Genomic DNA, 25,571 nt, shown 5'->3' with positions numbered 1-25,571 from the left:
CGGACGCTTAACCGACTGCGCCACCCAGGCGCCCCAAAAAGTCACTATTCTAAGTAGGTGCTCCAACTTTCTGGTTCCAGTTTGCTACTCAGCAGCTTTTTCTGTAGCTTGAATACAGGCCACTCTGTGGACACCACTCTCAAAGGATGCGGTGACCTAATTGCAAAATGAACTGTACTCATTCTTTCCCTTCCTCAGACTCACTGTCAGCAGCAGCTGACCGTGCTACACCAGGTGCTCAGACACCCTGCACAGCTGACAGGGTCACACCAGCCAGACACCCACACTTGAGTTCACATATTAACACCAGGTCCTGGAATTTTTCCTTCTGTGGTAACTTTGAGACAGATCCCCTGGCTCTCCTCCTTCGTGAACTCCACCTCTCCCGGATATGTCTCTTGTCACAGCCTGCCCACTTTAAAATAAAACCCCTCGAGTCTTTTTTCCAAACCCTCACCTCCCCTGCCTCCCTTTCTGCAGTACTCGTTTAGTTTAGTTTAGCCAAGATTGTTCATTCCCATTTTGTGGAGTGAGGGTTAGGTATGTGGGGATACAGATATAACTAAGGCAGCGTCTGCCCTGCAGGAGGCTCCTCCTGGGCAGGAGACACATGTGCAAACTGCCGGTTGTCGTTTGGGACGCGGTGGAACCTTCGCCGTGACGCAAGCCTACAGGTCTGTTAGGGTCTCAGCAGGAGCCGGGCGGCCGCTGCGGCATTTGGCGAGAGAGTTTGGTTGAGGGACTGTACGGTGTGGTATGGGAATACAGCACCAACGTGGTTGGCCGGACTCCCTGTGACAGGTCGAGTGGAAGCCTTCATCGCCCCCAGGCTCCAAGAGACGGAAGAGATAGAACGTTCCTGGAGCCTGACCTCCCAAAGGGGGCTGAGGCTGGAGGGTGGGGGTCAGCGCGCTGCTCACAGGCAAAATCTACCTGTCGCCTGTTTAGTAAAGAAAGCTTGTTCGGACACAACCGCACTGCTTTGTCGACATAGTATCCATCTGTGGATTCTTTCAAGCCACAACAGCAGAGTTGAGGAGGCCCTACAAAGGTCATATGACCGCAAAGCCTATTTCCTATGTGGCGCTTTGCAGGGAAGTTTGCCAACCCCTGTGACGGAGGCCCGTGGCCTTGCCAATACCTGGGGGCGGGGTGGGGGGCGAGCACTGATGCTGTAGGCCGCAGGTGCTTCCACGGGGCAGGACTTCCCTGCGGTGATCGCTGAAGTCTAAGGAAAGAAGGTGCAGGAGCAAGTTAATGGGGGGAGGGGAGGGCAGAGAGTATCTCATTAATCTCAGGATTAACAGGAAGGCACAGATGGGGGCACCCGGCTGACAGAGTCAGTGGAACTCGCGACTCTTGATGTCAGGGTCGTGAATTGGAGCCCCACGTTGAATGTAGAGATTACTTACATAAATCAGATTTTTTTTTAAGTTTAAAAAAAAGAACAGGTGGAAGAAAAAGCAAACGGATAAGAAGGTAGAGTCACACCCGAATGTCAGTTTAGGTGCATCAAATGTAAGCAGACTTGACACCCCAATAAAAACTCAAATTGCCAGACTGGGCTGAAACCCAATCCAGCCGCATGCCTGAGGTCTAAGAGGCCTCACACCAAATGTAAAGTCACAGACAAGTTGAAAATAAAAGGATAGAAGATACAGACCGTGCCAGTGATCACTGGCCACAATCACTCCCCCAAAAGGAGAGCTCCGTTAATGTCCCCCCGCTGCCGCAGACCAGGACCCCGAGGCACAGGACGGTTAAGGGCCTGCCCCGGGTCACAGGGCACTGCTAGCACAGCCAGAACTCGAACCCAGTCTCCGAAGACCATGTCGTTAGCATCTGAACCAAAGTTGCCAGCTGAGCTTTAGAAAGAGAATGTCACAGGGGCGCCTGGGGGGCTCAGTCGGTTAAGGGTCCGACTTCAGCTCAGGTCATGATCTCACGGTTCGTGGGTTCGAGCCCCGCGTCAGGCTCTGTGCTGACAGATTGGAGCCTGGAGCCGGCTTCGGATTCTGTCTCCCTCTCTCTCTGCCCCGACCCCACTCATGCTGTCTCTCTTTCTCAAAAATAAATAAAAAAGAAAAGAGAGAAAAGAGAGGAAAGAAAGAAAGAAAGAAGGAAGGAAGGAAGGAAGGAAGGAAGGAAGGAAGGAAGGAAGGAAGGAAGGAAGAAAGAAAGAGACAGCCTGTACCCAGAAATAAGGAGACAGGAGGCTGGCCCGTCATTTCCAGTCATATGCGGGCACAGGGAGCCCAAACTCTAGGAGAGTGCACTTTGTTCAACTCACTGCTCACTGGTGTTCAAGGTCCTCAGCTGAGGCGATGACATGTTAACCTGAAGATTCTGCCAGCAGAGAAGCAAATCGTTTCTGTCAGGGAAGAAAAGATAACCCCAAAGGATATTTTGTCCTTCAGGAGATCAACCACTTCTGGCATCTAAGTCCGCAACCTCATCCTGACATCCAGGAATTCTAGGTCCCGGAAGACTCTCCGAGGCTGTCCTGGTGTCTTAGCCGTTGTATCTTCCCTCACCATCCTCTCAATTCGCAAGCTGATGAAGTGTGGGCACGTGTTCGTCATGCGTGTACAAGAGGGGGCCTCCCCCCTTCGGTAACTGTGCTGTGGTGTGTGCCACGGTGCACGGTCAAGGTGAAAAGGACAGCCCCGTGCAGGAAATTCGCACCCACGAGCTCTGCCTCGCCCCCCGTGTGGGGGCGAGTGGGGACACACCGTCAGGGCTGGAGGTGCTGGTGCAGCGGGGGGCCGGAGCCCCGTGTTCCCCAGAGCTACAGACGCAGTCGGGTCCTTCGGCAGCTGGAGAAACGGAGATCGCCGTCTGCTGCACGGTCCGTGGGGCCAAGGTGGGCGAAATCCCGGAGAAGGACCCGAAGGTGCAGGAGTGTGAGTTGAGAAAAAATACCTTCTCCCAGCCTGGAAACGTTGGCTTTGGGTCCATGAGCACATCGGTCCGGGGAGCAAATATGACCCCAGCATTGGTGTCTGCGGCCTGACTTCTCTGTGGCGCCAGGTTCCAGCCCCAGGACGAGCTGCACTGGGGCCAAACGCAGAGTAAGCAAAGAGGAGGCCGCATGCTGGTGCCGGATGTGTGGCAGAATTGTCCCTCCTAGCAAATCGACTCCCGGTCCTATCCAAAAGGCCAATAAAAACTTTTCAGTGAAATGTTCAAAAACAACATATGCGCTAGCAAAAAAGAAAGAGTTTCAAATGTCACAGAAGAGCTTCGGTATGCATTTTTTAAGATCGATGATGACGGGGCTTATCATATTGTGGAATTGAAACGTCATTCAATTCAATACTTTTTAAAACGTGACGTCCCAGTTCCATTTGTCACTGTAGATGCAACATGCCAGGAACGCGTCATTTGTAAGTATTCACAGTTACAGTGGAGACGTGCAGTGTCAATAAACAACGTGTGAAGGGATACATACTTTCCCATACTCCTCTCAGGGCGTCAACGAGCACAAATTTGAAGACTGCTATTGTAATGCACAATACTTAAAAAAAAAAAAAAAAAAAAAAAACTACCCTGAAAGATGAAACTCGTGGGAAGCCATCTTTAAAGGCGTCATCACAGGCCAACTTTAGCGCCCACTCCTTCTCCCTAGGCTTTCTTCCGCCCACCCAGAAGTGCGTCCTCTCCCAACAGCCGAGGCAGGAAGGTGCAAGGCTTTGCACAAAGCCACCTTGCTCCCACCCCTCCACCACCTGTCTCAATTCAGAACCGCCCAACGCGGACCAAAGTGTGAGATTTCCCACACCACGTTGCTCTCCTTGAAAACACGTACCAGGGGAGGCGTTAGCCACCCTCCTAAGGGGAGATGACTTGACTGCTTAGAAAAGGAGGAAAACGTAACTACGGGTTCGTTTCTGTGCACCCATTTACCACACGAGGGGCTCGCGTCAATTACAGCAAGCTCGTCGTTTAACAATATGTATTTTGTGCAGAATTTATTCCAGCATTTCATCCTCTGAAAGAAGGTGACCACAGGAACGGGGGTGTGTGTGAGCGCGTGTGCAAGAGTGTGGGTGGCTCCGCCGCTCCCGTCGTGCCCGGAAAGCCGGGGCTGGAGCAGAGCTTCCCGTCGAGGCTCCTGCCCAGGTGCGTTTAGACCGATGGATCTAGAAAAGTCCCAGTTTCCTCTAAACCGTGCATTCAATTGCCATTTTGTACTGAACTGTCCACATCTCAGCTGTCCCGTTAAATGGGAAAGTGCAGTTAACAGCTTCTCGTGGATAGTCTCCAAGGGCTGCACACAGAACAGAAACCCCGGAAGCAAACTGCGCCCTTCAGAGCCCCGTTACGGGTGGTTGGGGGCTGGGATCCAAACCGCCGGCCCGCATCAACAGCTGTGGGGCCAACAAGGTCTTTCCACCTTTACGTCCAGCACGTGCGAATCTCTTCCCAGACACGATACCGCCATCTGAGTAATGACAGACCCGGGAGGGGTCTTCACAGAGTTCTGGAAGAAGTCACTCTTGTACCGAAGCCTCATTTCGTCTCTACCACGTCAGACGGGTGGAGCCAGTCACTTCAAACCCTTACCGGGATGCTATTTGGACCAGCCGGCCCCCTGCTGACAGCGGGAGCCCACAGATACGGCACAGGACGCTTTCCCTTTTTAGTGTATTTTTAACTAAAAGTCTAGGGGCGCCTGGGTGGCTCAGTCGGTTAAGCGTCCGACTTCAGCCCGGGTCACGATCTCGCGGTCCGTGAGTTCGAGCCCTGCGTCAGGCTCTGGGCTGATGGCTCGGAGCCTGGAGCCTACTTCCGATTCTGTGTCTCCCTCTCTCTCTGCCCCTCCCCCGTTCATGCTCTGTCTTTCTCTGTCCCAAAAATAAACGTTAAAAAAAAAAACAAACTTTAAAAGTCTATCATTGGAGGGCAGTGGACACACCATTTCCCTGAGCATCAGGGGTCCCTCACGGTGAGCCCATACCTCTGGATGTACTCCACGCCGGTGCCGTGTAGCCGCCTCTCCCGCCACGGGACGCGAGTGCAGTGTCCCGGCCACACTTGTGCCGTGGCTTCTGCACTGTCACTGGCAGTTGGTACCTCTTGACCCCCCCCCCACCCCCCACCAACCCTGCCAGCAGCCGCACGTTGTCCTCTGTATTTAAGCGTCTGGTGGTCCACCACCGTCTCCATTGCCCGGCCGGCTCCGGGTGGCCCTGGCCGTCCTGACCCACTGTGTGCTCACGGTCCCCCCCTCGCCTGCCAGGGACGTTGACCACTGGGTGGAGAGAGCCATCTGACAAGCCGGCTTGTAGCAGGGCGTCTGGCGGGGGTTATCAAGTGTCAAGGCTCTGGCCCGGACGAGGCTGCCCTCCTGGCCACCACGAGGCTGCCGTGGGTCCCTGTCCCCTCCCCCGCTGAGGATGCCGTGCTTCTCGGCCCTCTGTCATCTCGCCACCCGGTGCCTGTCAAGGGACCCCCGCCACTTGGCTCAGTGTGGGCACGGACGTCACAACAAACGCTTTGGAATGAGTGGCCCTCCCACGTGGTTCTGGGATGCTGTGGTCATAACGTCACAGACGACTTATTCTCCTTCATGATGGGAGGTCTCCACCGTTCTCCAGCCGCTCTCACGTGGGGACAAGTGTCTTCCTGTGACACCAGGGCGTGAGGGTGTGCGGATCCTGAAGACGCACCGAAGGCCGCACTTCTCGCCCTTCCTGGCTGAATCTCTGGGTCAGACGGGCCTTGGGTTTCATAAGATGTCACTAACCGTGGAAAAGGCACCTGCGACTCCCATGAAGATGAGAGTGCCTTGTGAGACAGCCCGGCTCAGAACTGAAGGCGTCTCTCATCTGTAACCGCCTGCTCCCCACTCCACACTCACTGATTACCCAGGAGCGCAGAGGTAGCAATTATTTATAATAACTTTATTAGGTATAATTTGCCTCGACCTTCTGAAAGGATCGCGTGCGCTTCTGAGAGCTGTGTATTAAATGCAAGCACCCATCCTTGACCCTGCCCTTCGTCTCAGTGCACAGCAGTGTCCCTTTCTTCCCGGGAAGGACAGGTACAATTTGTCACCGCACAAATTATACGTACTTGCTGTTGACATTCTTTTGTCAGACAAATTACTTGTACTTATTATGCTGAAGGCGGTTTCCACGAACATCTCACATTATGAAAGTCTGGGTTTAGGCTGAGACGGAGAAGGTTATCTTTCGACGGTGGACACAGAGATGCAGGTCCTGACAACACGTGTCTGTGACTCTCCTGGGAGAAAAGCTGGCATTTTTGGCGCCCAATGCTTGCAGCTCTGGGCCTCCCCTTGGCCACCACTGCATGTGGTGGCACCGGCCCCGTGAGGCACACAGATGCCCCTCTCTGCGTCCACGAGGGACAGAGTGGGGGCTGGAAGGGCAGGAAGCCACGTCCAAGTGTCACTTCCGGCAATTTCTAGCACTTACCAGAAGCTTCACAGAATGTGCTGCTGGCATTGCAAACCAGCCTCTGAAAGTCACACACTGCCGATGACAAAGAGGGCAAAGTTTGAGGAAAGACTCCAGAAAGCACTGGTTAATGTTTTACTTTTAAAAAAAAATAAAAGAAAAAATAAATTAAAAAAAAGAAGAAGAAAGGAAAGTTTCCGGGGCGCCTGGGTGGCTCAGTCGGTTAAGCAGCCGACTTCGGCTCAGGTCATGATCTCACGGTTCGTGAGTTCGAGCCCCACGTCGGTCTCTGTGCTGACAGCTCGGAGCCTGGAACCTGCTTCGGATTCTGTCTCCCTCTCTCTTTGCCCCTCTCCTGCTCACACTCTGTTTCTCTCTCTCAAAAATATAAAGAAAAAGAGTAAAGAAAACAAAATAAAAAAAGGAAAGTTTCCTTCCCTCACGAGAATATTGTGCTCAGACTGAACGGTGAGGTGGTTGAGGACACAGGTTAGCACCGAGTCCTTGGCCCCTGGTGTCCCTGCTCCCGGAGCGTGCCGACTGGCCTCACCAAGTCTGGCCGCCTCCCCTGCTTGGAGGGACCAGTGGCATCTGCCCGCCAAGCTCTCAGGACAAGTCAGTGACATCAACATTTAACCATTTAGCTTAGTGCCTGGTACAAAGCCAGCAATTTTAAGGTGGGGCTGCTATTATATTTTTATAATTACCAAAGAGCAAAAACTGTCATTAGAAAATGTGGCGTTGGCCTACCGTGCAGATAAAGTTCAAAGTAGGGCTGGCTTTTGCTGAGCCAACCGCACGGGGTGCTATGGGAAGACCCAAAGAACTCCCCTCCACCTCTCCCTCCGAGAGGGAGCAAGTCGGGGCAGCCACACGGCCTCCTGGACCGGCCCTCAGCACTCAGGTGGGCCCAGTGGCGGCTGGACCAGGGCTTCTGTGCTCTGCAGGATGACAGAAGCACACACACACAAAAGCAGAGACATGTAATGGCCCTGACAGGCGGTATTCTTTTAATTCAGTGGCCTACTTGGTACCATAACAGTTTGGGTTCAACAAACCTGGAAATGTTTTCAGTGAGATGTTAGACGGAATTTCTTTAAAAAAAAAAAAAAAAGACTCTTTGGGGTGCCTGAGTGGCTCACTCACTTAAGCTTCCGACTTCGGCCCAGGTCATGATCTCGCGGTTCATGGGTTTGATCCCTGCGTCGGGCTCTGTGCCGACAGCTCGGAGCCTGGAGCCTGCTTCAGATTCTGTGTCTCCCTCTCTCTCTGACCCTCCCCGACTCATGCTCTGTCTCTCTCTCTCTCTCTCTCTCTCTCTCTCTCTCTCTCCCTCTCTCTCAAAAATAAACACACATAAATAACTTTTTCAAACAGGATGAATGACAAGTTGGTGTATTTCTATACAACTGGGTTAGATGTGGCGTGGGTGGATTTCGAGACAGAGTTGCAGCATAAGAAATGCATAAGGAACAGTGGAAGTGTGTTACTGAGGAGGTTACTGGCCATAGTATAACAATGTTTCATGTGGATGATAAACTGTCGGGAATTTCTGATGTTAGTTTCCCCGTGAGATTAGGGAGCACAGGAGAAGCAGGGGTAACTGTTGCCTTAGATGATCCACCGGAGGAACTCAACAGGCCTGAGAAGCCGAAGGATAATCGTGATAATCACATAGCACACATTAAAGATTGCTGAGTAAGTCAATGGCAAATGAAAATTGTAAGCTGGTCACAACAGGTGATTTTCTGGGTTTTGTTTCCTTGGACTTTATTCTGTATGTAATAAAAGAGACAGACTGTCTTTGAAATGAGACCAGTGCAGCAAGTTCCACGGAGGACAGCCCATTAGTAGGGTCCCGTACGGGGGACTTGGAGGAAGACACGAGCAGCCTCTGGACGATGAGGACTGAGGACATGTCCAGTGATGCTCGACTTTGAGATCACACAGCCCAACTGAGACTCTAAGGTGCTTCGAGGACGAGCGAGGCAGTGACCCCTGGGCCACCACTCGGACAGTGCGGAGACTTGACAAGGTGGTCAGTGAGCATCACACGGGCACGGAAATGCTGTGGATAAGGTAGTGACAAGAAGACCCTAGCTTGGGCATCTTGACCAGTTCTTTTTCCTTTTTTTAAAATCTTTATTTATTTTTGAAAGAGAGAGACAGAGCATGAACGGGGCAGGGGAAGACAGAGAGGGAGACCCAGCATCCGAAGCAGGCTTCAGGCTCCGAGCCGTCAGCACAGAGCCCGATGCGGGGCTCGGACCCACGAACCGTGAGATCAGGACCTGAGCCGAGGTCAGACGCCTAACCGACTGAGTCCCCCAGGAGCCCCAGCATCTTGCCCAGTTCTAATGGGGCTTCTTTTCCCCACTAGAAAAGCGTGTTCATTCTGGGCGTACAGCTGTTAACTCACAATGAAATATAACCTTTCTCAGACCACATGCCGTGTGATCCCACTTATGTGAAACGTCCAGAATTAGTAAATCTACGGAGACAGCCAGCAGATTAGTGGTTGCCTGGGGCTGGGGGTGGCTGGGGTGAGCGGTGGGGCTGCTACGGGTCTTTTTCGGGGGGTGAAGAGAATCTTCCAGAATTAGGTTGTGCTGATGGCCACGTGACGGAGTCCGCTGAAGCCACTGGACATACCATCCACACGTCGAATTCTCCGGAATATAATTTGTACCTTGGTGAGGATGTGAAACAAACCTTCCTTCTGTCTAACATCTGCAGGGCTCTGATTCGCTCTGACGTCACCATTTACTGCGGATCCAAGCAACCAGCTTAGTATTTGGTCCCGTTTCCAGGCCGTTTGTTTACAGCTGGGCGAGTTTACACGGGACGACACGAAACACTCCCATTAGTTGTGCTCAAGACTGCAAGGCAGGGTCTCCTCGATGTCAGAATGCAGAGACGTTTAACTGGCTTTCACTTTCTAAAACTGAAAGGTCTGCTGTGTCGCTTTTATCTCCGGACAAAGAGTGCAGCGTGTACTCACTGCAGATGTCGTTTAGTTGTACGATATTAATGTGAATCAGGAAAAAGCGAGGTCACAGCCCGACATTCTGCTATTATTACATGTCGAGCAACACGCCATTGTACTGTCTCCACTTTCTATCTTTAGCTAGCTAATTGCAAATATTCTCAATTCTCTTTTAGGAACCGATCCTTCCGTACACCCAAGCAGAGAGTGGAGACAAAGCCAAAGCCACTGGAACCTGGAGAACGTTCACTCAGCAGTCCTGGGTTCCAGGGTCCCGGGGACGGGACAGGCCTCGCTTACCTGCAGCCTGGGGCCCTCGGAGTCATCTGCGCCGTGACCGGGGCGGCCGCCCAGGGGGAAAAGCCCAGGGTGCCCTGCGTTTCCTCCTTGTGCTCAGGGCGCGTCCCAGTTTCAGAACGTGGCTCTCACGCCCTGGTAGTTGGAACAGTCCTGTCCCGTTCTCCTTTCCTCCCGTCCTCTGAGCTGAGCCCCGCACTCGAAGGGACCGCACGGCGCCCCCGGGACAAGATGTGTGCCAGCCCCACCGTCCACGGGGTCTTCGGGGACAGCCGCGTCCTGCCCGGCGAGCAAGGCACGTGGCCGCCGAGTGAGCCTCTGCCACCTTTTCGCTCCGAACTACAAGGCGCTGTGAGGGAGCGGCCGTTGTGTTTGCCGGGCAGGAGGAGACGGGGCCGGGAGGTCGCCGGGGGCTGACCGAGTGGGGCCTGTGTGGCCTCTGCTCTCGTGCTTTGGAGCCTGTGTTAGAAGCTCATCTGGCCGGGTACGGAGTGGAGACCCTGCGTGTGGGCACAGGAGCCTGGGCAGGACTGGGGGTACTGAGGGAGAGGGGCTGCACGTGCACGTGGGAACCCCCCCCCCCCAAACCCTGCTTTCAGACGAGGTATTCACAAGCAGAAGACGTGCGAAGGTCATCGAAGATCCAAGCAGCACGTGAGCCTCTGCGACCATCGCTGAGGGGGCACGGGATTTGGACATTTCTTGGCTTTTTCAGAACTGCAGACTGGAAGAATCGTTGGTGCACGAAGTTTCCGCCCTGGGTGGTACTTCCTGCCCTCTCCCTGCACCTGGGCCGCCTCCTCCGAGCAGCCCGTGCTTCCCCCGACCTGCGCTGTCTTCTCAGACCCCGAGCAGCCGGCCTCGCTCCAGAGTCCGCCCCTCCCCAGCCCGGACGGGCCACCGGCAGGCAGCCCAGACCGAGCTTTACTTGAACTGTTGGACGCTGTAAACATCAAGCTCCAGCGATCCACTCACAAACTCGATCATTTTCCGCTGGCAGGCAGGCCCTGTTCCGGACCAGAATGTGGGCGTGTGGGCACCAGGGCTGGGGCGGAGGCACGGGGCTGCCGGGCGAGTCCCCAGCAATTGCCGTCTTCTGCGGGCTGAGTGCCCTGCCTGCCTTCCCCTCCCGTGCCCGGGGCCCACGGTGCTCCCTCCTCCTCGAGTCTCGTTTCTGGCACTCCCCGCACTCAGCACGTCCAGAGCCTTCGCCGTCCCCTTCTGCCTGACGGTCTCGTGCTGTGGACTGAAGGCTGGGTGCCCCCAGTTCACGTGTTGAAACTTAACCGCCAAGGTGATGGTTTTAGGAGGTGGGGCCTTTGGGAGGCGATCAGGCCATTGGGGTAGGACCCTCACGCACAGGATTAGTGCCCTTGTAAGAGGCCCCAGGGAGCCCCCTCGTCCTGTTGAGCCGTGCAAGGACACGTCAGGAAGATGCCGTGAAGGACGGAAGTGGGGTCTCTGCAGACACGGAATCGGCCAGAGCCTGGGTGTTGGGCTTCAGCCCTGAGAACCATGAGGGGTCCACACCAACCAGCCTGTGGTGTTCCGTGGCGGGGGGTGGGGGGACGCTGCCTGCGTGCCGTGGGGACCTTCTCAAAAGACACCAAGACACCGTCCTCTGAACTCCCGCAGCACCTGCAAGACCCCTCGTAGAAGGTCAGGTCTGTATTTTGCCGTTTGCACAGTTGTCCTACTCTGTGCCGCACACATTTTCTTTACCCTTCTCTCTGGCGACTCCCACAGTCTCACCCACACCAAGCGTCTAAGAAATATTTGCTGTATTGAATCGTGAAACTGTCGCTTCCTCCTAATCCCCTACGGTGAGACTTCTCTGCACAGAGCAGAGACCCAGCTGGGCCCACTGGTCTTTAGGGCGTCCGGTCCCGCACGGTCACTGTTGACATGAGTGCTGGCATTTCCTATCAACTCCTCACGCTGGTTTTCAGCCCGTGCTCCCATATTAGAGTCAGAGTATTCCCGATTCTGTTTTAATAGTCAAATAGGACAAGCCTAATGCTGAAACCTTTTTTCCTTCGGTATTTTCAGAGAGTCTAAAATTAGCAAGTTGATGGAACTGGGAGTTTTCAGATACGCTCGATACATTTGTAAAACTTAGAAAGGGTCCCGGAATTGCAAGCGCTGTGCCCACACACCCTGAAAGGCCAGCCCGTGGACACTCAGCCTACGACCACGGGAGCCCCGGCCGTCTGTAGGCCCCACTGTGTCCTCTAGGACCTCGTCTCACCGCACAGCCGCCCTCAGTAACAGGCCTCACGGCATCTTGGGCTCAGCCCGGTGGATCTTCCTGTCCCCTCCAAACCACCATCACCTAGAGCAGCCCACACCGCCCGTGCCGGCGACAGGGCCCTTGCGCCTCCGCTCTGTGCCCTCCTCTCCAGAGAGACTCTCCAGGAACGTTAACCTTTAGCACAACTGCCAGTTTGATTTGTGAAAACATACTCTACAGATGTTAACTGTTATTATCATCATCACATTTGTTATTATTTACTCATTAATTATTATTATTTTTTTAATTGAGTAGGCTCCACACCCACCACGAGGCTTGAACTCGGGACTCTGGTATGAAGAGCCACACGGTCTACCGACTGAGCCCGCCATGGGCCCACACGTGTTATTTTTCGAGGATAACTCTGGCTCTGCCCCCTGAAAATTTGACGCAAAAATTTTCAACTGCAGAAACTTCACACCCGTCGGAGAGTGGGACACATTTATTTTTAGATGTATTTTAAGGCATGGCGCTGCCTTCGTTAAATGTAGGCGCGAATAGCATGCAGCGTCTAGGAGTTAAGGCAGCACGTCACCGGGTCTTGACCTCTTCTCTCCCGCTGACCTGTGATCACAAGCACGTTTTAAACTCTGAGTGTGTTTCCGTATCCAAGAATGCGAACGAAAACAGTACTCGCTTGAAAGCTTCACATGAGGCCTAAGTGGGAGAACGCATGGGACGCCCCCAGTGCGGTGCGGACACACCTGTGAACACGCGGCAGTGACAGCGGCCCCCGTGTCCGTTCCACCTGGCCGCTGGCGGCGCCTCAAGGCCACCGCCCAGACACCCGCCGGCTGAGCACCACGCCTCACGTCCGCTCTGTCTTCCACGAGACAGAGCCTGCAAGACAGGGCACGGAAGTGACGTTATCACCGCCTGCCTCTGTTGACGACCCGAGGTCCTCGGAGCCGCAGCCACATCCACTCTCATCGGGGCGCATGCCAAGCCTTCTCTCCTCGTCCCTCATCGTGTGTGTTCCGTTGCTTTGAGTTTGCAGATGTTTGGCGCTCCTGAAAGGAGGGAAGCAGAGCCCCTCCAAAAACAAAGCAAAAAAACCCTCAAAATACAAAATCCTCATTAAACAATATTAATACTCATGAATTAAGAAAAACAAAAGGAGAAATTGCCTGGAAGAAATTCAGATCACCCTTTGATTCTGTCCACTGAAACGTGTAAATGACTGCTCCATTAGACGGAGGCGCGTGGACGCGGTGGAGGCTGGGGCCCGCGGCCGCAGCCCTGAGCCCCCGTCCAGGTGAGGTGTGCCCCCGGTGGCCTCAGCAGGTGCTCACCTGTTCTCCGTCGAAAGCTGGATAATTGTGGGACACGGATCAGCACCCAGATTATCTTTCAGTGAGACACACAAACATATTATGACATGTTGACAGCTCTTTCCTTCCCCAAAGAAAACATGGTGTGAAAAGAACAAGAGAAACAATGAAACTACAGGGTGGTACAGTTGGATTAGCGGCTTTTTGCAAGGGGCCACACTGTTTCCAGTGATTTCCTGTAGAACTGGAGTGCAAGACGCGTGCACTGCAAGACGTGTTTGTGAGCACGAGCACAGACACTGTGTGCAAAACAACTATTATTAAACACATTTAAAGAAGTTGAAGAAAACCACCCAAGGACATAAATGCCGTTTTCTTGTATCAACTTAAAAATATCCACCTTCAGCATCTTGTCCTCAAAAAGTAGAGGTGTCGCAAGGATATTCAAAGACACCTGTCACACTGAGGCGCTCTGATTTTATCTTACTTGCTGGCCTGCCCTGTGGGGGCCACACACACACATTTTTTAAGCAGGTTCCACGCCCAGCATGTTGCCCAACATGGGGTCCAAGCTCACAACCCTGAGATCAAGACCTGAGCCGTGACCGAGAGTCGGACGCCTAACCGACTGAGCCCCCCGGGCACCCCAACACACGCTAAGTCATCTCACCGTGGAACTCAGAGCAATGGCCGTCCCAGCGATCACGGGGACACCTGTGTCACAAAAGATTGCACGTAAACAGGGTCAAGATGGCGGGCAGCAACGCCATGTGTTCAACATGAGAGTCACAAAGCAAGACAAGACCACGGGTCCAGCTTGACACCGTCCTAATTCTCTCGTGCGTGTCTTTTCGTATGGGCATGCTGTCATATTCAACAAAGACAGGAAGGACGCACGTGAAAGTTAGTGGCAACATCAAAGACACAGTTGTGGGATTCGGGGTGATGTTCCCTTCTTTGTTTATATCTACCACATTTTCTACAACGAACATAAAGTACATAGGAAATTGGAAGGAAAATCTAAAATGAAATTTCATGCGGGGATTTTTAAGCTTATTTATTTATTTTGAAAGAGAGAGCATGTGAGCGCAGGGGAGGGGCAGAGAGAGAATTCCAAGCAGGCTCCAGGCTCTCCAGGCTTGTCATCACCAAGCCCAACTCAGGGCTCGAACTCATGAATCATGAGATCATGACCCAAGCTGAAATGAAGAGTTGGACGCCCAACCGACTGAGCCAACCAGGTGCCCCAGGAATTTTTTTAGTTTAACTATTAAAAATATGATGCAGAAGCCCTTGTGAGGAAGCATACTTAATGCGAAGACCCCCGTTGTCTGAGGCACAAGAGAAGAGGGCACACGGGCGGCCTGGGAAGCAGAGGCTGTCACCACCGTGTCCTTTGGCCCAGGGCCAGAGCTCAGGTGCACGTTCAGAGGAAACTGCCGTTACCTGAGACGGCAATGCTGACCTGTGTCAAACCTGTGGCCAAGCTGGGAATTTTGGACTGTGTGGGAAGAATTGGATTTCTCGTCTGTCCATTCATCCTGTCCTTACTTGGTCACCTGCACACAGTTAAGTATATAAAGATTACTAAACAAGTAATAACAAAACCAGGGGTCGGCAATCTGGATCGCGATGATTTGATGAAAATAGAAGACTGGGCTGTCCCTCTGATATCAGGTCGGTAGACAACTGCTCAGAAACATAAAATCCACACGTGTGTGAGTGTGCATCCTTCTCCGACCGGCAATCTGGGCATCTAGTCACACACGGGACGTGTGTTGGAGTCATGTAAGGACACTCAGGTCTTCAGAAGTTTGTAGAGGTGTCCGTGGCAAGGAGGGCACCGGTGACCAGCCACACTCAAGCTCCTGGACACCGTGGGCGGCAGACCCAGGAGGCGGAGTGGAAGGTGGGTCCGCCGTGCGGGCGTTGCCCGTGTCTTCGGGCTCCGGGATCTCGGCCGCGGGTCCTGCTGGGCCCTGTGATGGCTCGGACACCAGGACTGCAAGTGATCTGACAGCATCTCCTTGGCTAGCCTTCTCGTGGCCGCTCTGGGTGTTACATCCCAGGGACGCCCACACAGTCCACTTTCCAGGTCAGCTGACTTTCCGGAACATCTGCCTCCTACTGTGGTCTGCAATGTCCCCTCTCGACTCGTTACAGCCCCCCCCCCCCCCCGGACCACGCTTGCATCTCACCTCTGCTGTCAGGACTCAGTACACACAGGGTGAGGACGCACGCCCATCCCGTGTACGCGGCCTTCCTTCATCATCTCCCCGGTGCTCCTAGAACGTGGGGTCTGTGCCTGGCGGACTAGGCCTGCGTCACAGCTCTGCTGCTGTCCCGGCTCTCCAGCCTGTCCTCTCCCCTTTCTGTGTCTTGCTGGGTGTGGACGCAGCCAGGTGGTTCCTCCCGGCACCTGAAACTGTGTCCGCAGCTTCCTCCCTCCGGTGGCTCCTGGTTCTTGATGAGAAATCCGCTGTCGTTCTAATTGTTTCCCCCCCTCGATAAGTGTCATTTCCTCCAGCTGCCTTCAAGTCTTCCCCCCGATCCTGAATGTTCTCACAAGCCTGTGACGGGTCCCGGTGTGGGACCCTGCTGGACGACCCTGCTGCACGTTCGTTCACTCAGCTTCTTGCATTTGTAGGTCTGTATCTCTTCCAGATTGGGGACGTTTTCGGCCACTGTGTCTTGTAGCACTGTGCTCAGCCTGCCCTCGCTCTCCCTTCCCGCGCGCTCTGGACACGAGTGTCGGCAATTCCACGGGAGCCTCGCTGTCCCCGCGTCCATTTCCCCCTGCTGTTCAGGTCCCTCCCGGTGCAGCATCCACTTCCCGGGTCCCTCCCCTGCCCTCCTGCCGCTGAGCCTCTGACTGCGCGTTTTACCCCTCGTGCCCCTTTTGCCCTGCTTGTTGTTGTGTTTTCATTCTGACGCTGCCCCGTGGCGCTTCCCGGCCGCGGTGGCTGTGCCAGGCCTTCTCCTGCAGCCGCGTGACCGGCGCTTGGCGGCCTGTCGAAGCCTTTTCATTGCGATGCTGTCCCACGTGCCCAAGAGTCCCCGGCCTTTGCCCCCGCAGGGCACCTCCCCGGCTGTCCTCCTCCTTCGGCTTGAGGTCTTGCTGTTCTTGGGAGGACAAGGGGTTTTCTTTCTTTCGTTTTTTTAAGTTTATTTATTTACTTATTTTGAGAGACAGTGCATGAGCAGGGGAGCAGGGGTCGGGGGTGGGGAGAGAGAGTCCAAAGCAGGCTCCAGGCCATCAGCCCAGACAGAGCCCGACGAGGAGCACGATCCTGTGAACTGTGAGATCGTGACCTGAGCCAAAACCGAGGGTCACGCTTAACCGACTGAGCCACCCGGGCGCCCCACGAGTGATTTTCAGCTGAAGCCTGGGTGGTTTCACGGCACGTTATGAGAGCCTCAACCTTACTCAAACTTCGGATTTGGCTGTCTCCCCCTGGCTGTGCTCCTGCAGCATGGTGGACGCACCTGTCCCTGGTGGAGAGCCTGGGGTCCTTGTTGCTGCCGGGCCAAGGGGTCACCGGCTGCCCCCAGGGTCACCGCTGACACGAGGCGAGAGGGTGTCCACCGAGCAGGGTGGTTATTGTCTAAAAGTTGTCTGTCCGGCCAGGCAGCCCCCTTCCTGGCCCCTGGGCTGGAGAGAGCAGCTCTTCTGGGACGTCTTCACCTCTGCCCTCCGGTCCTTCTGGGCTGCTGGCTCCTCAGCCCCGAGTCCGAGGGAGCCCCAGGGAGCCTCTGCCATGTTGTCCTCACACTAAGGGCCCCACCAGTCTGCCTCCTCCCGCCGCAGGGTCCTCTTGTGTGTGTGCTGTGCAGGTAACGGCTGGCGGGGTTTAGTCATTCTTGGCAAGATGGGAAAGGAAGGAGCATGTCAGCTCCTCTCTCCAGAGACACAGGCCCTGCTCCCTGTGTGTTCCTGTCTCTCACCTGCACTTTCTAATTGGCAGAAGTCCTTAATTTTGATCAATTTTCCTTTTCAGTTAGTAATTTTTTAAGTTTATTTATTTTGAGAGAGAGAGAGAGAGCAAGCCAGGGAGGGGCAGAGAGAGAGGGAGAGAGAGAATCCCAAGCAGGCTCCGTGCTGTCAGTGTGCAGAGCCTGACGCGGGGTTTGAATTCACGAAACTGCGAGGCCAAGACCTGAGGTCAAACCAAGAGCCGGCCGCTTAACCGACTGAGCCCCCCAGGAGCCCCTCAGTTAGTAATTTTTATGTTCAGCTTTGACCCATAAAGGTATTTTGTCCTATGGAATTTCCTGGCAGGTTTATTGTTAACCGTTTGCACTTGTGTCTACACTTCGCCTAGAGTGATGTGGGTTTTTCCGACATGGGGCACTGCAGAGCTCAGGTTTCGAGTTTTTTCCCTGGATGCTCGGCTTAGCACAAAGGCAGCTGGGCCTAGCGACGGGGGGAGGATGCTGTTTTTAATAAATAATGCCCGGTCATCTGGGTATCCACAGGACATCCATAAACACGGAACACGCCTCCGTGTACTGAGGCCTTTCACTCCGAAACCCAGGCGTTTTTGGAGCGTAGAAATTAGCACAGTACACGTAGCAGGTGCCACACGTCTGCAGTGGTTCAGACTCGTGCAGCAAAGCATGAATACTCACAACCGGAGAACACGCAGGTGCCTGTGCACACACACGCGCACGTACAGGCACTTTGGTTCGGGTCAGGTGCACCAGAAAACACATTGCACGGCCACTTCTGATTTCCAAAACACTTCACATTTCTCGACAACGACAGGCCGTCAATCGCACCGTCTCATCTCCCGGAACAACGTCACAGCCTCTACGAAGCCAAGTCACCCCAGTGACAAAAGACCCCCCTCCCTTTGCCGGGCAGCCTCTTGGTGCTCTCAGGGGCACAGAAACCCAGCAGCAGGACAGTAAAGTGCTTCATATGTCCACACCCTTCCAGGCCAACTCCTACAGAAGACTGGATTTCACGGCGTTTCCCACGGAACAATGCTCATTTCACATAAAAAAGAAAGCAGCATAATTCGCAAATAACCCCAATGGGAAACTTGGCAATTTAATTAAAAGCAGCTCTTGAGGCCTTAAGTATTTTATGTTTCATTGTGACAACTCTGGAAACCCACAGCCGAGTACCAGGGGAGGGACAGGCAGCTAGTTCATAGCAGACCTCTTCCGAGGCCGTACCCAAACTGGGCTGCACAATTTGATTTGTATCAATAACCCCAGCGGCTGTTGGGTGAGAAGTCAGTAGAATCACTGGCCTCCTGGATGGGAGTCTCCCATGGAGACAGCAGCCACACGAAAGGAGGTCCTCAACGCGCTTCCCCAGCTGGCTTCTAACATCACACTTGGTTTCTTTGTCTTTGGTCATACAGGGACTGTTTCTAAGCTAATGGCCCTCTTTTATCATTTTAAACTTGATAAAGCTTCTTGTTAGTAAGCTATCAGATGACATTTAGGCCATTCTAGATTGGAGCCAAGTTCATACTCCACAACCACGTCCCACAATGCACCTTTGGAGACATCAGGGCGGGTGGTTTTTCTAGAGCCTCTGAGTGTTTCTAGCTCCCGGCCTAACCATCTGTCTCGGCCTCAAGTCTCCATAGAGCCTGGGCCAAGGGCTTCCTTATCTGGTGAATTGGACCCGGTGCCCTCGATCTCCAGAATCCTCTTCAGGTGGTTCAGGCTCCCAGGTTCCGGAGAAGTGGGCCACCCACGGTCACTGCTCCTCAAAGATGGTCCACTTCCTCAGAATCGCCTGGGACCATTTTTGAACGGCAGCTCTGCACACGGGCCCCAGCCCTAACCCTGGGGTCTTTGCGGGATGAGGTTGACTCTTACTAAGCGTTCTGTCAATAAGGCAGCTCGAGGATTTCTTTGTAGGAGGGCTGCACTCAAGCCGTGTAGCCAGGTAATGAAGGCAGAGGGGCCTTGTCAAGCCGCTGTGTAGCAAACGCTGCACTGTCAGTTGGGTCATATGTCGATCTGGGGGGGCCCCAGCCCTTGGCACCGCTCCCACTCTGAGCTCCGGTTCAAGGGCTGACCCAGGGAGCCCTCAAGCCACCTGAGAAAGTCTGGACGGAGCTGTGGCTTAAGGGCCTTTTCCCCGGGCTGTCGGCGGCCGGTGCATGTGAAATCAGCTGTCACCTGTGCTGCAGGGGGGACACCCAGGCAGGAGGTGGAGAAGGACAGGCCGAGCCTGTGTCCACAGCTACGGACATGACACGCTGTCATCTCTGTGTGCCTCAAGTTGGCGACTGGACAATAGAATCTGTGCCGCGTGCAGGGACCAGCCATTGTGTACTCGGTGACTCTGTGTACTGACAACCCCCTGGGGACACACCGCAGGGCTGACAAGTTCCCAAACATCACCGACACGTGCTCTGAAGTTACTTCCCCCACGAGTTGACACAGATCTTACTTTGCTGCGGGGACTGTACGCAAACGCGGAAACGGCCATCCGATGCCGTCACGGACGTTTCGGTTTCAGCCCTTCCAAGCGGCCGGTAGCAGAAGGCGGCGTTTCGCTCTGCAGAGTCACCGAATTGCACCACGCCGACGTGAGCTCCCGTCTCCCTCTGACGCCTCCCGGCAGCCCTGTCGCTCGGAGCAACACAAAATGGCAGCGCTCGCGTCGACCTGCCGCTTTTCCGTCAGAGAAACGGACAGACAGCGGTTTTCCTCTTGATCGTCAGCGTGCACGTGCATGTCGCCAGGTGGCGGTACTTGCTGCCCTGGCGACGTCCTTGCCGCGCGGTGGCCACGATCAGCGAGGGGGAAGGTGTCAGAAGGGGGGGGGGGCGGTCAGCCGTCTGTGGGCACCGCGCGGCGCTCGCTTGGCGCGTCACCGCGCGCTGTCCGCCGGGAACCGGGCACGATTTCGCGAGACCCTCTCCGCTCACGTGCTTCCGGGAAGTGACGCGCGTCGGAAGCCTCGTGCGGCGCTCGGGCCGGAGCTGTTCCCGCACAGTCACGTGGCGGCAGGCGTTGGCCACAATTTCAGGCCGTGGCTGTGTTAGGGACGCTCGCAGGACGTTGCAAGACCACGTCTTCCGAAAACGAGGATCGCTCGGTCTGTGAAGAAAACTTTCGGGACACAAGCATGTACCGAAGGCGCCATGAAAAACGGTGGGCGGATGATGTGCATTACGCAGAAATCGCGTGCTGTTGGTACCAGAATTCCCTGAAACATTCCCAGGAGGCTCGATTTGAGGTCACTTTGGAACTTTGAGACACCTGTCACCCGGTAGGGAGGTCAGTTGGAGGCCTGCTCTAACTGCACACCAGTCGTAGACGCTCACTCGCAGGGGGTGTGGAGGCGGCCAGCGAGCTTTAGCCAGAGGCTTGGAGGAACCACCTGGGTTTGTCGCTGAACCGCGGGCTCCCAGGACCCGCGCGGGTCCAGCCTGGCTGCCGCCTGAGGTGGCAGAATCTGTGTGACAACCAAACAGGTCACAGAAAAGATCGCAGAACACATCCCGCTCCGTCTCTCCCTCGCCGTCTGCTTCCGGGGGCCCATCCAGTGCCCCTCTCTTCTGTCCGTGCGGGAGACGGCTTGTGACCTGGGGTCAGGCAACCCCCAGAATGTATCCAGATGCTTATATCTGTGCATCGTCTCTGTATTTCTGGGAGAGATTCCCTAGCTTCCCTCACCACCCATGACAGAGCACATGACTCGGCTCAGTTCAGTTTTTAGTTGACTCTAAATAAAGGTGTATTTTTATTTTTATTTTTTAATTTTTTTAAATTTTTGTTTCAACGTTTATTTATTTTTGGGACAGAGAGAGAAGACAGAGCATGAACGGGCAAGGGGCAGAGAGAGAGGGAGACACAGAATCGGAAACAGGCTCCAGGCTCCGAGCCATCAGCCCAGAGCCCGACGTGGGGCTCGATCTCCCGGACTGCGAGATCGTGACCTGGCTGAAGTCGGACGCTTAACCGACTGCGCCACCCAGGCGCCCCAATAAAGGTTTATTTTAAAACGGATTTAGATTTATAGAAAAACCGCAAAGATAGTACAGATTATTCTCCATATGCCCTACGTCTAGTTTCTGTGACGTTTTACGTCGGTGTAGTACGTTTGCTACAATTAATGAGACCGCCAATGCGTTATGGCACCCGAAGGCCCGTACTTTACTCAGGCCCCTGGTTTTCTCCGCTGTTCTTGTTCGGCCCCAGGACCCGTGAGACCTTAGTCCTCAGGAGGCTGCAGGTCGTGTCCTTCCTTTGTCCCAGGACCTGAGTACCGGCAGCTCAAGATCACGTCTGTTTTCAAATAAGGATCCAGTGATGTGGATGAGATTAGCCAAGTCAGATCAGACCACGATCCTGCCAGCACGAACACGCCGGGGTTCACACGGCTTTGCTGTTTGTACTCAGAGGACCATCCCCCAGAGATGGGCAGCTTACGCAGTCACAGGCGTGCCTCGTACCTTCTCACACAGGAACCCAGCAGCGCCCGGCCTCGGCCTTGTTATGTGGCTGGCTCAGAGAATTCTCCCATTTCAGTTTCCTTATAAAGGAGAGTCCTCCTCTGTTCCTGTATGAGAAAAGAATGGTGTGCAAGTCTGGGTTCCGGGCCCGAGTTCAAATCCTACTGTGCACGGGCCTCTGAGCGCCAGACCTCTGTGCTGATGTCTCGGGAGGACGTCGACGTGACTGGGTGTTGGGGAGACCCCCAGGGAGCACTGGCCGGCCCACGGTTGCCGGTGCAATCAGCATGCTGGTGTCCAGAGAGCCTCGCTCTGAGCCTGGCTTACATATGCATGTTTCGGGGCGCCTGGGTGGCTCAGTCAGTTAAGCGTCTGATTCTTGATTTCCGCTCAGGTCATGGTCTCACAGTTCTTGAGTTCGAGTCCCTCATCAGGCTCTGCATGGACAGTGAGGAGGCTCCTTGGGATTCTCTGTCTCCCTCTCTCTCTGCCCCTCCCCTGCTCCCACAGGCTCTCTGTCTCTCTCTCTCAAAATAAATGAATAAACTTTAAACAACTGTTTTCAATAAAATAAATAAATAAATATGCGTGTTTCATCACAGAACCTCATGTTTGTCCGAACGGACAGATAACTGGACACGTCGTTATTTAAGCTGGTGGGGCCCCCGGGAGCCCTGGGCCAGGTGGCTGGTCACCCCCAGAAATCACCCCGGCTGAAGGAAGCTCGAAAGCGATGGCGGGTAGCGGAGACGCTGTCGGGAGGGACAGCGAGGGCACCTGCCCTCTGCTGGGGGCGGGCGTTTTGGACGCGGCTGATGAGTCACGCTGTTCTTTCTTAGGGTTTATCCAGTCACCATAACTCACAAAACACCACCTCTCTGGGCAGAAATTTTTCTCAGTAATGGGAACGCGAACATAGGGAGCAGCACGTCCTAAACAGTGACACCACCAGAAGTGCTTCCGGCTTCACGCAGCTGTCGGATCTCGTTTCTGTTTCTTACAGACCGAATGGATTCAGCGTAAAAAGTCATCTATTTGGAGGGACCCTGCCATCGGTGTCATTGTGGGAAGCCGAGTGAGGCACGACAATTGGGAGGCGTACGTGTAACGCTGGCGTCACAACAGTTTCAGCCGCTGTTTTCAGGTGTCTGCCCGGCTTCTGTTCTGTCCTGCTTCCTACGCTGTTCCACGACAGGAAGTCAGAAGAAAATGGGCCTCAAGACCACGTTTGGCTTATATGCCGTGGAGAGGACTCCTCAATCTGGACATTTATTCAGATTTTCAGATAAGAGCCAGGCCCTGTGCCTTTCTGTCTCCTCAGAGTCACAGTTGATATTAAAAACTACTTGACAGCATAGGAAATGTTTGATTACCCATTTTTACCAAACGGTCGCATTTTCCATAAGATGGAGGTTTTTTGTGGGGTCAGGCTGGCTTCCTGTTGGAAGACGGTGTTTTTCTCTGCTTATTTGAGAGACACAGAGAGACAGGCCGTTTGTACAGATGGGCGCCTTTGCAGTTTCCAAGTCGTGAAGCCTGGGGCCCCTGCTGGTTGGCACAAAGTTGCCAGGTGCCTGCTTAGTACTCGCAGGAAGCCCTCAGGCCGGGAGAGCCACGGCGCCCACTCTGCTAACCCCACCTCGGCTTGGCACCTGCCTGCACTGTCGGCAAGTACAAAATGCGTGGGCAAAGGAAACAACAAAACGGCACGGGGGAGGATGAACGTGAGGCGAGCATTTGTGTTTGAACCGAGCTGCTGCCCAGAGACGGGGGCCAGATGCACGTGGGAGGGGGGCAGAGACCCGGGCAGCCCCCCCCGCCCCCCCCGCAGAGTCACAGCTGCCAGTGGCAGGCTTTCCTGCAGAATTCGCTGTGCGGTAGGAAGCAGGGAGTGAGGCGGCCGACGGAATGCGCCCCGAGAACACGGGCCCCGTCGCCTGCAGCCGGGGTGCAAGCCCAAATGTCACAGAGCAGGTGCACGCTAAGTACAGGTATGCAGATGCTGGTAAAGGGAAAGCAACGGTCCCGCGTGAGGATGAACACCGGCGCACATCGGGCCTCAGGGCCGCAGTGCGGACGGCCAGGCGGAAACCCGACATCCTCGGTGTCTTGTCTACAGGACAGCTGCTGTCCCGCTCCAGGCACTGGCCGCTGTGTGGCAGCAGGCCCGAATTCTCCAGGACTCGTCATTTTTTTAAATGTTTATTTATTTATTTTTGAGAAAGAGAGCACGAGCGGGGGAGGGGCAGAGAGAGAAGGAGACACAGAATCCCAAGGGGGCTCCAGGCTCCGAGCCATCAGCACAGAGTCCGACGCGGGGCTCGAACCGTGAGATCGTGACCTGAGCCGAAGTCAGACGCTCAACTGACTGAGCCACCCAGGCACCCCTAGAAGTCACTTATTTTTGACAGCTGAGTGCAGTGATGGTTACAAAGTATCTAGAATTTGGCTCAATAAAGCAAGTGCTCTGGACAGACCACCAATTACAGTAAGAATAGTACACTGTGATCAGGATGGAAGTGGATACAATGTAACTTTAATAAATGGAAACACACTTTCTACTTTGGCTGTTTGTTCATTCCAGGACCAAAACACCTATGAAATTTCTGAGTTTCTAATTTAGAAAATCTTAAATAGGGAGAGAACTGTTTGGACAAGCCTGGCTAACGGTTTTCAAAAACTCATTAGTCCTGTAAAATTCCAATTTATCGTCTCAAATTTGCAAGGCTTCCAGCGCACTTACCAATAATGCCTTTTCTTTTCAAGTTATCCTCACCTCATCTGCAGTTCCCCGTATCATTAAGCCGAACACAGAGTTGTGACCGCAGGGAGAGCCCTCAGCATTCCGTCCGTGAGCGCTGCTGAGGCACGAGAAGAGGCAGAAAATGGCGACGTTCTGGGGCAGAGCGGCTTTCTTCCTCGTTTGCCCCAACGTCAAGTTCCGAGAATGCTCCTGCATATACGGCACTAATTTCGGTTCATCAACACCTTGGCTTCGACACAGATGACTTGCCCACGAAGGGGAGAGCCAGAACACGGGGCGCTGCTCTCGGGGACACAAATGGATCCTGCAGGCCACGACCCTCCGGGGGGGCCGCCTGTCCTCCACACCTCCCAGCTCAGCACAGCTCTGGCCCCCGGTGTCAGGCTTTGTCACTGGCAGTGGGCCTGAGAGCCCCTCTGCCGTGTAGACCAGGAGTGCTGGTGCCAGACGGCAGATGCAGAGGAGGGGTGGGCCGCAGGTGACACTGCATTGGGACGGGGAGGGCAGCGTGGTGTGATTACTGCGCACGGTGACCAAGCTGGACGGGGCCGAGCCCCCAGATGACTCCCGGGGAGGCCCCTGCACGGACTCTGTCCCATTAGGGCCGCTTCTAACCAGCGGCTTCTATCTGCTTTCACTGACAGAGCTCAGGGGCGGCCCCTGTGCCCTGTCCCCACATCATCAGACTTAACTCCCATGGAAAACTCCAACATTCCCTTTTGCGAGGTTGAGCTTTACCTCCAATGTCCAGATGTGTGGGTCCCCGGGTCTTCGGGGCACCGTCCCCCACGCCTGCCATGCTCTCTTAGCTGGTCGCGACACAAGCTGCTAGGAAAACAGACCATCCGTTGTGCCTGGACTGGTGCAGTACCCCAACCAGTGCTTTCAGAAGGTAGCCGCGTCACAAAGCTCATAAATAGTTGGCGGCCCCTCTTCAGGAGGGGTGGGTCTTGTTTTGTCTTGTCTTTAATTTTTAACGTTTTTATTTTTGTGAGAGACAGAACGAGTAGGGGAGGGGGGCAGAGAGAAAGAGGGAGACACAGAATCGGAAGCGGTCTCCGGGCTCTGAGCTTTCAGCACAGAGCCAGACGCGGGGCTCGAACCAACGA

At 54.5% G+C, this 25,571-nt stretch overlaps 1 long non-coding RNA gene across 1 annotated transcript; it reads left to right on the top strand.

Annotated features, from left to right (window-relative positions):
* Nucleotides 1-20,197: 20,197 nt before the first annotated feature.
* Nucleotides 20,198-23,053, top strand: LOC113602369 (uncharacterized). The gene is made up of 2 exons (XR_003423799.2): nt 20,198-20,394; nt 22,702-23,053. It is a non-coding gene; the product is annotated as an uncharacterized LOC113602369 (long non-coding RNA).
* Nucleotides 23,054-25,571: the final 2,518 nt, after the last annotated feature.

This window comes from Acinonyx jubatus, chromosome D3, assembly GCF_027475565.1.
Source record: "Acinonyx jubatus isolate Ajub_Pintada_27869175 chromosome D3, VMU_Ajub_asm_v1.0, whole genome shotgun sequence".
NCBI classification, from domain to species: domain Eukaryota; kingdom Metazoa; phylum Chordata; class Mammalia; order Carnivora; family Felidae; genus Acinonyx; species Acinonyx jubatus.
The sequence above is the reverse complement of the archived record's forward strand: the minus strand, read 5'-3'. Positions and strand labels throughout refer to the sequence as shown.